The 12,405-nt window shown below is 57.2% G+C and overlaps 2 long non-coding RNA genes and 1 other non-coding gene across 4 annotated transcripts; all 3 read right to left on the reverse strand.

Moving 5' to 3' along the window:
* Nucleotides 1–306: 306 nt before the first annotated feature.
* Nucleotides 307–6,997, reverse strand: LOC144277150 (uncharacterized). 2 transcript variants are annotated; one of them, XR_013348410.1, is made up of 2 exons: nt 6,902–6,997; nt 307–1,026 (listed from the first exon to the last, which is right to left on the reverse strand). It is a non-coding gene; the product is annotated as an uncharacterized LOC144277150 (long non-coding RNA). The 2 variants fall into 2 exon arrangements; XR_013348411.1 differs by lacking the exon at nt 6,902–6,997 and adding an exon at nt 2,496–4,271.
* A 26-nt stretch (nt 6,998–7,023) lies between these two features.
* On the reverse strand, nt 7,024–12,195 carry LOC144277149 (uncharacterized). Its single transcript, XR_013348409.1, has 4 exons — nt 12,100–12,195; nt 7,807–7,950; nt 7,246–7,333; nt 7,024–7,064 (listed from the first exon to the last, which is right to left on the reverse strand). It is a non-coding gene; the product is annotated as an uncharacterized LOC144277149 (long non-coding RNA).
* TRNAF-GAA (transfer RNA phenylalanine (anticodon GAA)) lies at nt 11,008–11,080 on the reverse strand. The gene has a single exon. It is a non-coding gene; the product is annotated as a tRNA-Phe (tRNA).
* Nucleotides 12,196–12,405: the final 210 nt, after the last annotated feature.

A 12,405-nucleotide genomic window follows, 5' to 3' on the forward strand; every position in this document is an offset into this window, starting at 1 on the left:
ATGTCACTCATTGCATGACATTGGTACCCTGCTAGCAAGAAAAGCTACCTGGAGAGGAAATACGCAGGAGGAGCAAGCCTCCAATGCAGTTAATGGGCTGTCCAGGCCAGCTGTAGTCCCTGGGAGGGGAGCTAGGGTTGCAGATACCTTGTAGATCTCCACTTGTTCTTCAGGCAAGCCCAGTTGGCTCCGTATTGCCCATGCGCTCATCCTACAGACCAATCCAATGGAGACAGCAAGAAAGGAGTAAAATGGGATCAAGGGCTACAGAATGGGGCAGCAGCAACAGGGACCAGAGCTACAGAATTCTGCAGTTTACAATATTTTATTTGGTTGCTTAAGTCTATAAAGAGAAAAATTGTAAATGACCATCTAACAGTCCTCCCCTCCCCCAATAAAATCAATTAATGCATCTAACAGTGTTCAGTGAAGGTCCCATAATCCTGAGGAAATGCCAAATCCTGGGGCAGGTTGCTGGGCCTCTCCTCTGCCCCTGCCCTTCCAGCAGTAGAACTGCTGCATGTTTTTAAGTGTCACAGGAGCCTCTTACCCTGTGAGCAGCTTCTTTTGAGAGGGGTCAAAGGCATTAAACCAGCCAGGGATTTTAATGCCACCAGGCCATTATCATCCAGTCCCGTGATTCCCAAACACATTTTTGCTTTAGTTGGCCACAGCAAACTCAATGCGGCTGCTGCTGTGACAGTTAAATTGTCCTGCGAGGGCTGGGGGGAGGGGGAGTTCAATGAGCAGAGGTGTGTTGGGGCTCCTGCTCTGATCAGGGGGCAGGCTCCAGTCTAGAGTTTCTGTTGAAGTATTTTTTAGAACAGCTTGCGAAGGGATGCCCAGAGCTTCAGCTGGGTGCGCTTTGGTTGTCGACTGTAAGAGCATTTCTTGAGATTTGATCCTGGGAACCACACGGATACATTTCAGGTCTTACGCTCAGCATCCCCCTGCTAAACTTTGTCGTTTCAATCTCACTTTCCTACTTGTAAATCCTTTTCTTGTCAATGAGGCCCCTAGGGTTGGCTGCAGGATAAAGTGGCACATGTGTAATTTAAATCAGTGTTTAAACGTGCATTCTCTTCCTCCCAACATACTAGTTTGCACCAGAGCCAACCTCACCTCCAGGCTGCTCCCCCACGCCAACCAAACTCTCTGCTACCTCCCCTGGGGCAGATGCTTCTGCCTCCCTACCTCTCCTATATGTCCCCTCCTGTCAGCTTCTCAGTGGGGATGGCACTAGTCTCACACGCACCACCAGTCCCTGCTACTGACCAAAGGAACCCCTGGCCCACACTTGCTACAACCTCCGCACCCCTTTACCCCCCTCCCTACGGACCCAGCTCCTTCCAGGTCTCTCCTCCCCCAATGGCTTCAGTGCCCTCCCCGCCACACTGCCCCCACCTGCCTTGCTCCAATCCCTACAGCCCCAGCCCCTTCTGGCTCCAATCACCTCAGCACAAACCTGCTCCCTGTGGTCTCCCCACAAGCTCCCCAGCAATGGCTGTGGAAGGTGGGGGGTCCCTCTTGCCAACCGCACACCCACAGCACCTCCCTAAGCAACAACCCCCTCAGACTCTCCAATGTTACCCCCCGCAACCTCCTTTGCAATGGCCATGGTGCTGTCCGGGCTCCCCTCCTCCATCATAGCCTTCAGTGTCCTCATTCCCAGCCCCTCCTCAAGGACCGTGGTGCTGCTGTCCAGCCCCCTGTCAGTCACTATAGCCCTGGGGCACCTCACAGGAGCCACTGGATCCCAGACCTAGACCCCCCAGAACTAGAAACTGGCTGTGGCACTCTGGGCCCCGCTAGCTATCGAGTCCTCCCCCAAAGCCCACCAGACAATTCTGTGACCCCACACACACCACAGCCTCCTCACTGCCAGTCTCCCCTCCCCCAGTTCCTCCCTCATCACACACCCCTGGGGTGTCCCTTCAGCCCCACCCCCCAGAATTACACATGGAGCACACCCCTTCCCCTGCCCCCAAAGGCCAGGCCCGGCCTTCTGTCCACAGCCACCCCCCACTCCGCTCCGGCTCCCCCGTGTCGGAACCGGACCATCGCCCCAGGTCCAGTGGGGAGGGCAGCCGGGAGAGGGCTGCCGCAGCCCCTTCTGGTGCCTCAGACCCCGTCTCCCGTCCCTTTGATTTCTTCATGACAACATGTTATTAACGTTTCTTGGGAGTGTTTTCTGAGTCCAAAGATGTGAGTTTCTTTGTCTTGCAGGAGGATTGTTTTAAAAGCTGATCGTCTTTCTACTGTGAGTCTTTTCATCAGTGTGAGGGATGAATGCTTTCCAGATGGAGAGTCTGCTGGGGAGATGGTTGGTTGGGTTTGGGGGGGGGGTTGGTAATATTTGAGGTCACACATATATCGATAACTGCATGAGTTACAGACTTCTCCCCCCCCCCCCCAGCCAACGTTCCATGGATCTTGCCTGAGCCCCCCCGCCCCCCATCCCAGGGCAGAAGCCTGAATCCTGAGCCCCACCGCACCTGGGAAGGTTGGAACTCCCACCGGTTGCCTGCTCCTACAGGGCTGATGACTCTGGAAGTGGGTAGGGACCAACCCCTGCAGGCAGCCCCTGGGGAACAGCCATTGCTTTGCTGCCCCCGACTCCCCCTCAGTTCCAGCCCAGGAGGGCAGGCTCCAGGCACCAGCGTTCCAAGCAGGTGCTGCGGCAGCACTGGCAAAGGGGGCATTCCGTGTGCCATCAGGGTGGCCCTCGTCTTTCCGCGGCCGCACCTTTACTCTGCAGGCTGGTCACAATGGTAGTGGTGGGGTCACATAGGCAGTTGCCCTCAGTGACCATCAGAGGTCGCTGCAGCAATGAGAGGGGGGATACATGCCAGGCATTGCCGCACCTGGCCACCAGGAGTCACTGCTCCAACAAGAAGACACCTACAGGGCTCTCCCGTGCCTGGCCAGCAGGGGTCACTATCACAGTGCTGGGGGGGAGATACACATAGGGCACTATCCTACCTGGTCAGCAGGGGTCAGTGCCCCAACAGGAGCGATATTCACCATGCAATGCCTCACCTGGGCACCAGGGGGTCCTGCACCCTGACACCGACCCACACATATCCCTGGGGAGCAGGCGTGTGCCTGTGTGTTACTCTGCACTTTAAGGAATGAGGCAAAGGCTAATTTTATTTAAATTTCTGATGGTGAAAGCTCTGAGTTACAACCCTCACCTTGCTGAGCACCTGCCCATAGCCAGAGCAGTGTCCCCGATGACAGCAGAGACCCCATAACACAGAGACCCAAAGGGGAAGCAGCTTTTAGGTGAAGCGATGACAGACTCTGGGGAGGGGTTCTGGGGAAGCAGAGAAAGATCAACTAACTACAGAGGGGAAAATCATAATCTATCAGGGAGAAAGAACTGACTCCGTGAGGACATCACACCAACTCCAGCCAGGCTGGGATACCAGCAATTCAGGGCTGGAGCAGCTCCAGCAAGAGGCTGGGCGGAGGCAGGTGACCACAGTCTCTCTGCCGAGCAGGCTGCTTTGGGTGCAAGGAGGGACAAGGAGCCCCTACAGCCAGGGTCTTGCTGCCCAAGGAGGGGGAGATCTGGGGCAGTCTTTGGAGGAGCTGGTTCAGCATCCGTGAGCCCGCTGGCTTCTCCAGGCCTGAGCACTCCAGCAGCACCCTGTGCACAGCTGTACGCTCGGGATGGAGGCACCAGTGTAGCGCTACAGGGCCTGACTCTGCTGAGTGCTGCCTGCAAGAGACGGGGCAGAGTCCAGGGCAGATGGGGGCAGGAGATGACAGGGCCAGCACCCATGAGCTGAACCCATCACACCTCTGGCCCATGACGTCACCATCCGTCCCTGCAGCTCTCCACCTGTCCGGCTGTCTATCCAACCCTAAAGCCCCCCATCCGCCCCCACTGTATGCAACATATAGCGCTTCACCCATCTGCCTCACACACTCATCTATCTCCTCATGCATCCTACTGGCCCTCTGGGTGTCCGTGCAGTGCCCAGCACAAGGAGGTGTGGACAGGGCCCGATTAACCTTCTGTGAGCCTGGCACCAAACATATATGTGGGTCCCCATGGGGTAATGGGGTATGGCACAAGGGGGGGTTGATCACCAGAGCCAGGGGCCAGCAAGGGGTAAGGCACAGGGAGGTGCGGGGAGGGAGACACAGCTCCGGTCTGCACAGCCCCACACAGGGGCTCTGTTTGCAAACCCGCAGCCACCAGACACATACTGGCCCACCCAGCCCTGTGCTGCCAGCGTGCTCTGCCATACCACCCCCCTGCCCATTGCTCCCCACCCTATTATGCCCAGCAACTCCCATGCCCAGTGCCCCCTCACCCAGAGATCTGGCTCACAGATCCCTGTGCCCAACACTCCCCATTGCCCAGTGCCCCTCTCATAGCCCCCCCACAACTGCCCAGCACCCCATATTCCTGAGGAAATTCAGCACCAAAAAATTAAAAATTCTGTGCACTATTTTAAAATTCTGCAAACGTTATTTGTCAATAAATGAATGTGGAAGCTCCGGCCTGGCAGTGGGAAGCAGAGGCCACTGGCTGCGTGGAGGTGGGAGATCACCCTGCAGCCTTCCCCCTCCCCTCCCGGGATAGGGACTCGGCCGTGAGGCTGCACCCGACCCTGACACAGTGTAAGGGATAAACCTGCCGCAGAAACACTCTTGGCCACTGCCCCTGCGCCAGGTGTGGGCAGACAGGCTCAGCCTGGCAGGATCCAAGTGTGAAGGGGCTCAGTGTGAGGGGATCCGGGTGGGGTAAGAGGGTTCTGTGTGGAGCAGTCGGGGTGAGGTGGCTCACTGCGGGATCTGGATGCACAGGGGCTTGTTGGGGGCCTCCAGGTGCAAGCGCAGTGGGACTCTGCAGAGGGCTCCAAGTGAAGGTGGTTGGGGCTCAGCAGGAGGTGTGTAGGTGTGGGGAGCTCAGTGCAGGACGGGTCCGGGTGCAGGGGAGGTAGGGCTCGTTGGAGTGCGGGTCCAAGTGCAGCAGGCTGGGGCTCTGTGGGGTGTGTGTCCGGGGGGCTTATCGGGGTGGTCCAGGTGCAGGGGAGGTGGGGGCTTGTCAGGGTGAGGGTTCGATGGGCCTGCTTAATGGGGAGCCTCAGCTGCTGCCAGGGGGATGCTGCATGCCGGGCTCCCGCTTCCCCCTTCCTCCGCTTCCTCCATCCCCTTCTCTTCCCCATCGCCCCAGCCCTCCTCATCCCACCCCCTTCCTTCCCTACAGCTTATTTACCCGCGCTCCCCCCACCCCGCCCTGTCCCAGCACACGCACTCACTGCGGCGTGCACTCACTCACCTGCAAAGTCAGCAGAACTGAGAGCTGGGGGTGGCTCTCTTTCCAGCAGAGCTCCTACAGCCAATCAATCAGCACTGAACAAATATCGCAACACTAACACCTTCCAGGCCAGATTTTAGCAGAGAGCCTCTAAGCCTCACTGCGGGGAGCTTCCCCCCACCAGCCCTGAACAGAATATCGCTGCCAGCCTCCAGCTCAGGGTTGAGCCTTCACTTCCTCCCATGCAGCTCTCAGAGAAAAAGCTCCTTCGGTTCCTTGAAGGGGAAAATCCACAAACAAACCTTCCCTTTGCTCTCACACCTCTAGGGGCCCAGGCCAGCCAAGTATCCATCCCAGCCCATGGAGGGGTAGGAGTTCCTGCTGCTCCCTGTTGACAAACACTGACCTTGCGCTGCACTGGGGGGGGCTGGGGGAGCTGCCCCATTTTCGACATGTACGTCCTGTTTCTGGGAAGGAAGAACTACGGCCCTAGTGTTAACTCCCTGCTGCATCGTGCTCTGCACAACGCCAGAGCCTCACCGGGCCGGAGCCTCCTTTGTCAGCCACCTGTGAGAGGAGCAGGCTCATTTCCACAAGACTTGGGGAGTTCAGAGAGACGGGGCAGAGGACGAAGTCTAGAGACACCAGTGGGAGCCCCATGCCCTGAGCTAAGAGAGCTAGTGCCCGATAAAAGAGCCTTCACCGTAGAGCTTCCACCACCCGCGGCGGAGAGGAGCCAGCAGTGGCCAGGGGGGTCAGGGGGCAGAGAGGAGCCCCGGGTCTGGCTGGCCAAGAGGAGCGAGCAGTGGGCAAGAGGGGAGAGGAGCTAGTGGGTAGTGGGGCCTCGGGGCACATGGCAAGTGGAGGGGGCCAGGCCGGGACCCCTTCTGAGCTTGGGCCCAGTGCCACAGTGCCAGTGGCACTGTTGGAAACCCAGTACTGGGCGTGGACCTCGAGCGAGGCTTTTGGGTGATGCAGTAATGGCGCCAGGGATGATAAGGGGGGTTCTAGGCCTCTCTAATCCCAGCCCCATTTCTTCTGTGCCCAAATGACCATGAATTCACCCCTCTCCGTCTCAGACCCCACAGCCCCAAAGACATGACTGGCCACTCATGCTGTGACCCAGTTACACCAATGAAGTCTCCCCAAACTCTCTAGAAAGATAGGGGGTGGGAGGAGCAACCCAGTAGGTTAGCCCAGTAGGGCAGAGACCATGGCCATAGGCAGATAGACCCAGCCTAGCCCAGAGGAGACTGGGGGAGGGAGAGCAGAGGAAGAGGATGCAGGCAACTGAACATAACAAGTGTCCATGAAAGGAGAGAGAGAGTTTGAGTGTGAGTTGGCCAACACAGTAGAGAAGACAGAGAGAGAGAGAGAGAAACCTAGGAGGAAGGAAAGAAACTCAGAACAGGGAGTCACCCTCATGGATTCAACCTTCTGCTAGGGAGCACACCACACTCCTGGCCAGAGAGATGATCAGCCCCCGCAAATGGCAACATCATCTCCCTTGAAGACACAGCTAGTCTGTGCACCTGCACCCAAAGGAGTCACTCTGCACAGGAGACGATTGTCTCTTCCCCTGCCCTTAATACCATGCGCAGCTCACAGCCCCGGAAGAAAACTAACCTGGGAAGAGCTGAGGAAGAGTGTGCCGTCACCGCTGACTCACACCCAGTGCTGGGAAAGGCAGAAAGCTCAGGACTGTTCATCTCTGCTTACCAGGATGTCCATCCTGCTCAGCTCCACTTCTTCCAGCTTCTCCTCTGCCTGGGGCTCCTGGGCGATTCATCTGCAAGCACAGGAAATAACCGATGAGCAAGGCAGCCCTGCCCACAGCTCTACTGGTGCACGAGAGCTCAGCCTCCCTCCGTCTCCCATATGCTCTAGAGCAGCCCCACGCGATGAAAAGAGACAGAGCCAACAGGCTGCGTGGCCAGTCACCCCACCTCCCCCACTGTCACCTCCAGGACCTGGTATGATTCTTTTCCCTCCCGCCAGATGGTGCAGGCCTCGAGAACAAGCCTGTGGGGATCAATGTGCACTTCTCCGGCCCAGGGCCTGTGGTAGGAGGCAGTAAAAAGAGAGAGAGGGTGAGCTGGACAGGTCTTGCCTGGCATCAAGACATACACACACACACACTTCTTTTCCCTTGGTGCCAAACACAATGCAAGAAGGAAAAACAAAAGTTACCGTCACACTCTACCGTGATGGCGGGGCTCTTTTTTTCGCATCTCCCACACCCCAGGGATCTACTCTGAACCCCCTTCCCATGATGTTCTCGGAGCTACAATTAGAAGCATCCCAGTGCACCTGCACCCAAAATCGTCACTCTGCACAGGAGACTCTTGTCCCTTCCACTGGTCTTAACCCCGCAGAGCCCTAGGCCCAGCTAGGATGCACCTTATTATTCTTGAGTACTGGGGCGCTCATTCTCTCCTTCCTATCCCTCTTGGACTCCATCTGTGAGAGAGGACAGGGAAGTGTTTCAGACACAGACATCCTCCCCAGCTCTCTGTGCCCTGGGCTCACACCTGGTTGTCTCCCCAATCCTTGGCATTGTCCAGCATGTCTCCCTCCACAGAAGTCACCTGGCCTCGTCTTAGACACCATCTTCATATTGCTCTTCTCCTTCCCAGAGCTCCTGCTCTGCTCCTCAGACCCATCTGTCCTCAGCTCTGCAGGCAGAGGTGAAGGGGCACCATGGGATCACACACGCCCCATTCCAGACACCCCATCGCATCCACAGGGCTCCCAAATGGTTGAATATGAAAAGTGCATGAATATGCTGAAAATTGCCAGTTGGGGGGAGCTGAGCCCCTCCAAACACACACACACCCTGCCCTTAAGGCAGGAGGGGGCAGGAAGGATTGAGTGGGATGCCCTCAGGGAAGGGGGCAGAGCAGGGTGGGGTGGAGGTGGGGCTGGGGCCTTGGGGGAGAGGGCAGAGCTGGGATGGGGGACTTACTGGCAAAACCAAAAGGCAGCACCTATGCCAGGCCTGATGTCAGGTTACTAACTTTCTGCACAATACCGAACCCCTTAGCCCCGCCCCTTCTCCTCAGGTCCTGCCCCGCCCCTTCTCAGAGGCCCCGCCCCCAGTTCACTCCATTCTCCCTCCCTTAGTGGCTTGCTCTCCCCCACCCACACTCACTATCACTGGGCTGGGGCAGGGGGGTGGGATGCAGGAGGGGTGAGGGCTCTAATGGGGGGTGCAGGCTCTGGGGTGAAGCCAGAAATGAGGGGTTCAGGGTGCAGGATCGGGCACCGGGCTGGGGCAGGGGTGCAGGACCGGGTGAGGGCTCCGGCTGTGTGTGTGATCTTCCCCTTTCCCTGAGCCATGTGTCTGCCCCCCACGCACAAGGCCTCCTGCTGACGCACAAGGCCTCGTGCTGACGGGTCACCTGGCTCTCCGCTGACAGCTCAGGGGTCTGGGGTCCTCTGGCCCTGAGACCCCACTATAACTCCAGGGTTATTTCTCACGGGTTAAAGCCCAACTGATGCTGAGCTGAACACGTCCCTCATGGGTCTGGGGTTCAACAGTCCGAACTGGCTCTGCGTGTGGGTAGAGTGCATGGGTCTGAGTGAGACCCATGCACCAACATGGCTGAAACACACAACTCTGCATCCTGGGGGTTTCTATCCCCCTCATTCCTCCCACGGGGGCCTGGCCCATCTCCTGTACGGCCAGAGACCTGAGGGGCAGCAGTCAGGGTGTTGGGAGAGGGTCTGTTTTCTCTGGCTAGTGACTGCCCCAGAGTCACTCCCACCAGCTCCGATTGCCTTGCGCAGCAGCTGCCGTCCTCTGAAGACTGGCTGGGGATTTGACTCGGAAGAGGCACTTGGGAGCTGGAGTGACCATAGGTCAGACATTGCAACATTAGAGCCAGAACATCCAGGTCTAGATTTTCAGGCCAGTCAAGACAACAAAATAATCCAGTGTGACCCCCAGACACATGACACCCAGCTGATCCAGGCAAGTCACTTGTGCCCCATGCCACAGGGGACGGCAAAAACTCCAATATCCCTGCCAATCTGACCTGGGGGAAATTCCTTCCTAACCCCCCAAAATGGATATCAGTGAGACCCTGAGCATGTGAGCAAGGCCCACCGGCCAAGCACCGGAGAGAAATTGTTTTCTATATCACCTGAGAGCACTTGCTTCAGCATCTCCTGCCCCCTCCTGCCCCCTCCACGTGGAGTGGAGAATCCATCATTGCCCTGGGTACCTTGTTCCAATGTTTAATCACCCGATCTCAAATGTGTCTCAAATTTCTAATGTCAGTTTCTCTGGCATGAACTTCCAGCCATTGGTTCTTGTTCTGCCTTTCGCTGCTCGGTTAAAGAGCCCTTTCGTACCCAGGTTTCTCTTTGTGAGGGGATTTACGCACTGTCATCAAGTGACCTCTTGGTCTTTGTGAGAAACTGAACAGATTCAGCTCTTGTATCGCACTGAAAGTCAACTTTTCAGCTCCTTTTTTTTTTTTTGGGGGGGGGGGGGTTCTCTGTCCCCTGTCCAATTTTTCATTCTTCTTTTAAAATGCGGCCAACACGACTGTATGCAAGATTCCGGTGTTGGTCTGACCATGGTGGTATACAGAGATATCTCTGGTGCCCTATTTCTAGTCACTATTCTCCTTGTCTGTGCATCCAAGGATGGCCACAGCATCGCACGGGGATTTCATGCTGAGTTGTATGTCCATTATGACACCTAAATCCTTTACCAAGTCACAGAAGTCCAGCCTTCCTCCATATTAAAGCTCAGTGTGTTTGAATGGACACAGCTCCCCAAGTGCTCCGTCACACACACAAGGGAATCCCCCACTCAGCCACCTTCACCTGCTGCTGGTCTCTTTTCTCTTTCTTTTTCTCCAGGATCTGCATGTGTCATTCTGGGGGCAGTTCTCCTCCTCTCTTTGCCTGTGAGCAATGTGACCCCCCCGGACAGACTGACCAACCCAGGATTCCTTCAGCCTGAAAGCAGAGGGGAGCCTTCACTCACTCCCTCTTTATGGCTCCAGTCTCAGGACCTAAATTCCCTGCCACAGCCCAAAAATCCACACTGGGCCCCACTCCTCTCTCTGGCGATTTCCCTTCTCCCACAGACCTGTCCTGAGGACACAGGCCTGGGGCCAGGTGAGCAGAGCCCCTGAGATTTCCCTTCGCAGTCTCTGAGGGTCAGGTCGCCCCATTATGCAGCTTGGTAATGTCGTCTTTTCTTCTCTTTCAGAAGTAAATTGTTGTATTTCTAATCTCTTTATACGACCCCCCCCCCCAATTTGCTGCTTCCAATTCTCTGCTGTATACACGAACACTGGACTGGGTGAGGAGTCTGGAGCCATCCTGCACTGGGTACGTGGGAGGCTTGTAGGATCAGACCCTAAAATAGCTTTGGAGGGAAATTCTAACCCCGCCTTCCCATCCCGACCTGTGCAGAGGAGCTTTCGACCCCAATCCCTGCCTGTCACTGCCCCACACCCTTCCTGACGGCTGCCCTACTTCACTCTCTTCCTGCCATATTGGGTCCACCAATAAGTTGCCAGGGAAAGACAGCTCCCTTCTCTTACTGTTAAAGGTCAGGTGGGCCAACTGGGAGCTGAAGACAGGGGCAGGGGCAGAAGCCCATGCTCTGTTGTCCTGCTGGGGAGCTCAAAATCAGGGACCCGCCTCAGGTAAAGGTGCCAATGCCCTCCCAGAAAACAAGCCACCCCTGCACAAAGGAGGAGGAAAGGGCCTGCCAAAGCCTGGGATTGAACCAGGGACTTTTAGATCTTCAGTCTAACGCTCTCCCAACTGAGCTACTTCGGGAGCTCCATGGCTCTCTTTTGGCCTGCTGCTTCTCTGTCCGGGATGTTTTTGTCAGCTGTGGCACACAAAAAGGACATCTTTGTGAGAGGCCCATGATGGCAAGACTCGCTTTTGCCTGCTTTGCTCAGCTTGACTTGCTTCCTCACTCTGTTCCTGCCTTAGTTCCCGGGTTGACCTAGTGGTGGAAGGGGACGAGGGGCCAGTGGTACAGGGAGGAAGTTGAGCTGGACCCTGAGCTACACTCGACCCTGGGGCAAGAGTCTGGCCACCACTTGCCACCCCACCCTGTTGTCCTGGCTTCCCCTACTGGACATCATTTAGGGAGGGAAGTGGGGCTTCTGCCTCCCCTCCCCGATTTTCATACCGCAGAGGAGTGCGAACAGGAAAACAAACGGCTGCTCCACACTCCCACCAGAGGAACCCAACACCCTTAGCTGTGGCTGAGCGAGAAGTGTCTGTTGGGTGACAGGGCTGTCCCTGAGGAGCTAGAACAGCAGCTGCCGCCTCCCCCTTGGCTCCAGGCTGTGGGAAATGCTCATTGCCTGGCTGCATGGGCGGAAGCTGCTCCATTCTCTGGAGAGCGTCTGTATTGTCTGTCAACACCCCGTCTTCACTGAGCCAGTTTGATAAGGTCCCAAGTACCCCCTCTGGCTTGGCAGCTCTGAGACCCTCTCCCAGCCCTGAAGAAGAGCCCTGCCTGGCTCAAAAGCTTGTCTCTCTCCCCAAGAGAAGTTGCTCCTATAACAGTCATTACCTCCCCTGCCCTGTCTCCCTGGCATTCTGGGAACACGTGAGTGGCCACCTTCATATCCTGAGTTGCCCCCAGCCCCTCCCATCTTCCCCTAACCCCAACCCCCAAAGGCACCCCACCTGCAAACCCTATGGAGACTGGGGGAAGCGCAGGGCAGAGGAGGGGAGGGGAAATCCCGGGGCCACAAGCTCAGTAACTGGGTGAGGCTGCCCCTCAGGTGAGAGGGGAGTGAGCCAGTGCATCATGGGAGATGTAGGGTCTCCCCCACCTGCTGCAGGCCCCAGTGCATCATGGGAGATGTAGGGTCTCCCCCACCAGCTGCAGGCCCCAAGGGATCATGGGAGATGTGGTTTCTCCCCTGCCTCCATCTCCCGCCAGTCGCTGCCAGGCCCTGCCCCGCCTTCCCATCTTTCGAGTGAGGGGCCGGCAGGGCGACGCCGGAAGCAGAAGCTGCCGTGAAGCTGGGGAGGCCCCCCGTGGGGAGATGTTGTCTCCTCGCCCCGCCCCAGCTCCAGCGCGCTGCGGGGAGCGGGCTCCAGCCGGTGCAGTGCAGCGGGGACCCCCAGCCCTGCCC

This window comes from Eretmochelys imbricata, chromosome 19 (genome assembly GCF_965152235.1).
Source record: "Eretmochelys imbricata isolate rEreImb1 chromosome 19, rEreImb1.hap1, whole genome shotgun sequence".
Classification (NCBI taxonomy): domain Eukaryota; kingdom Metazoa; phylum Chordata; order Testudines; family Cheloniidae; genus Eretmochelys; species Eretmochelys imbricata.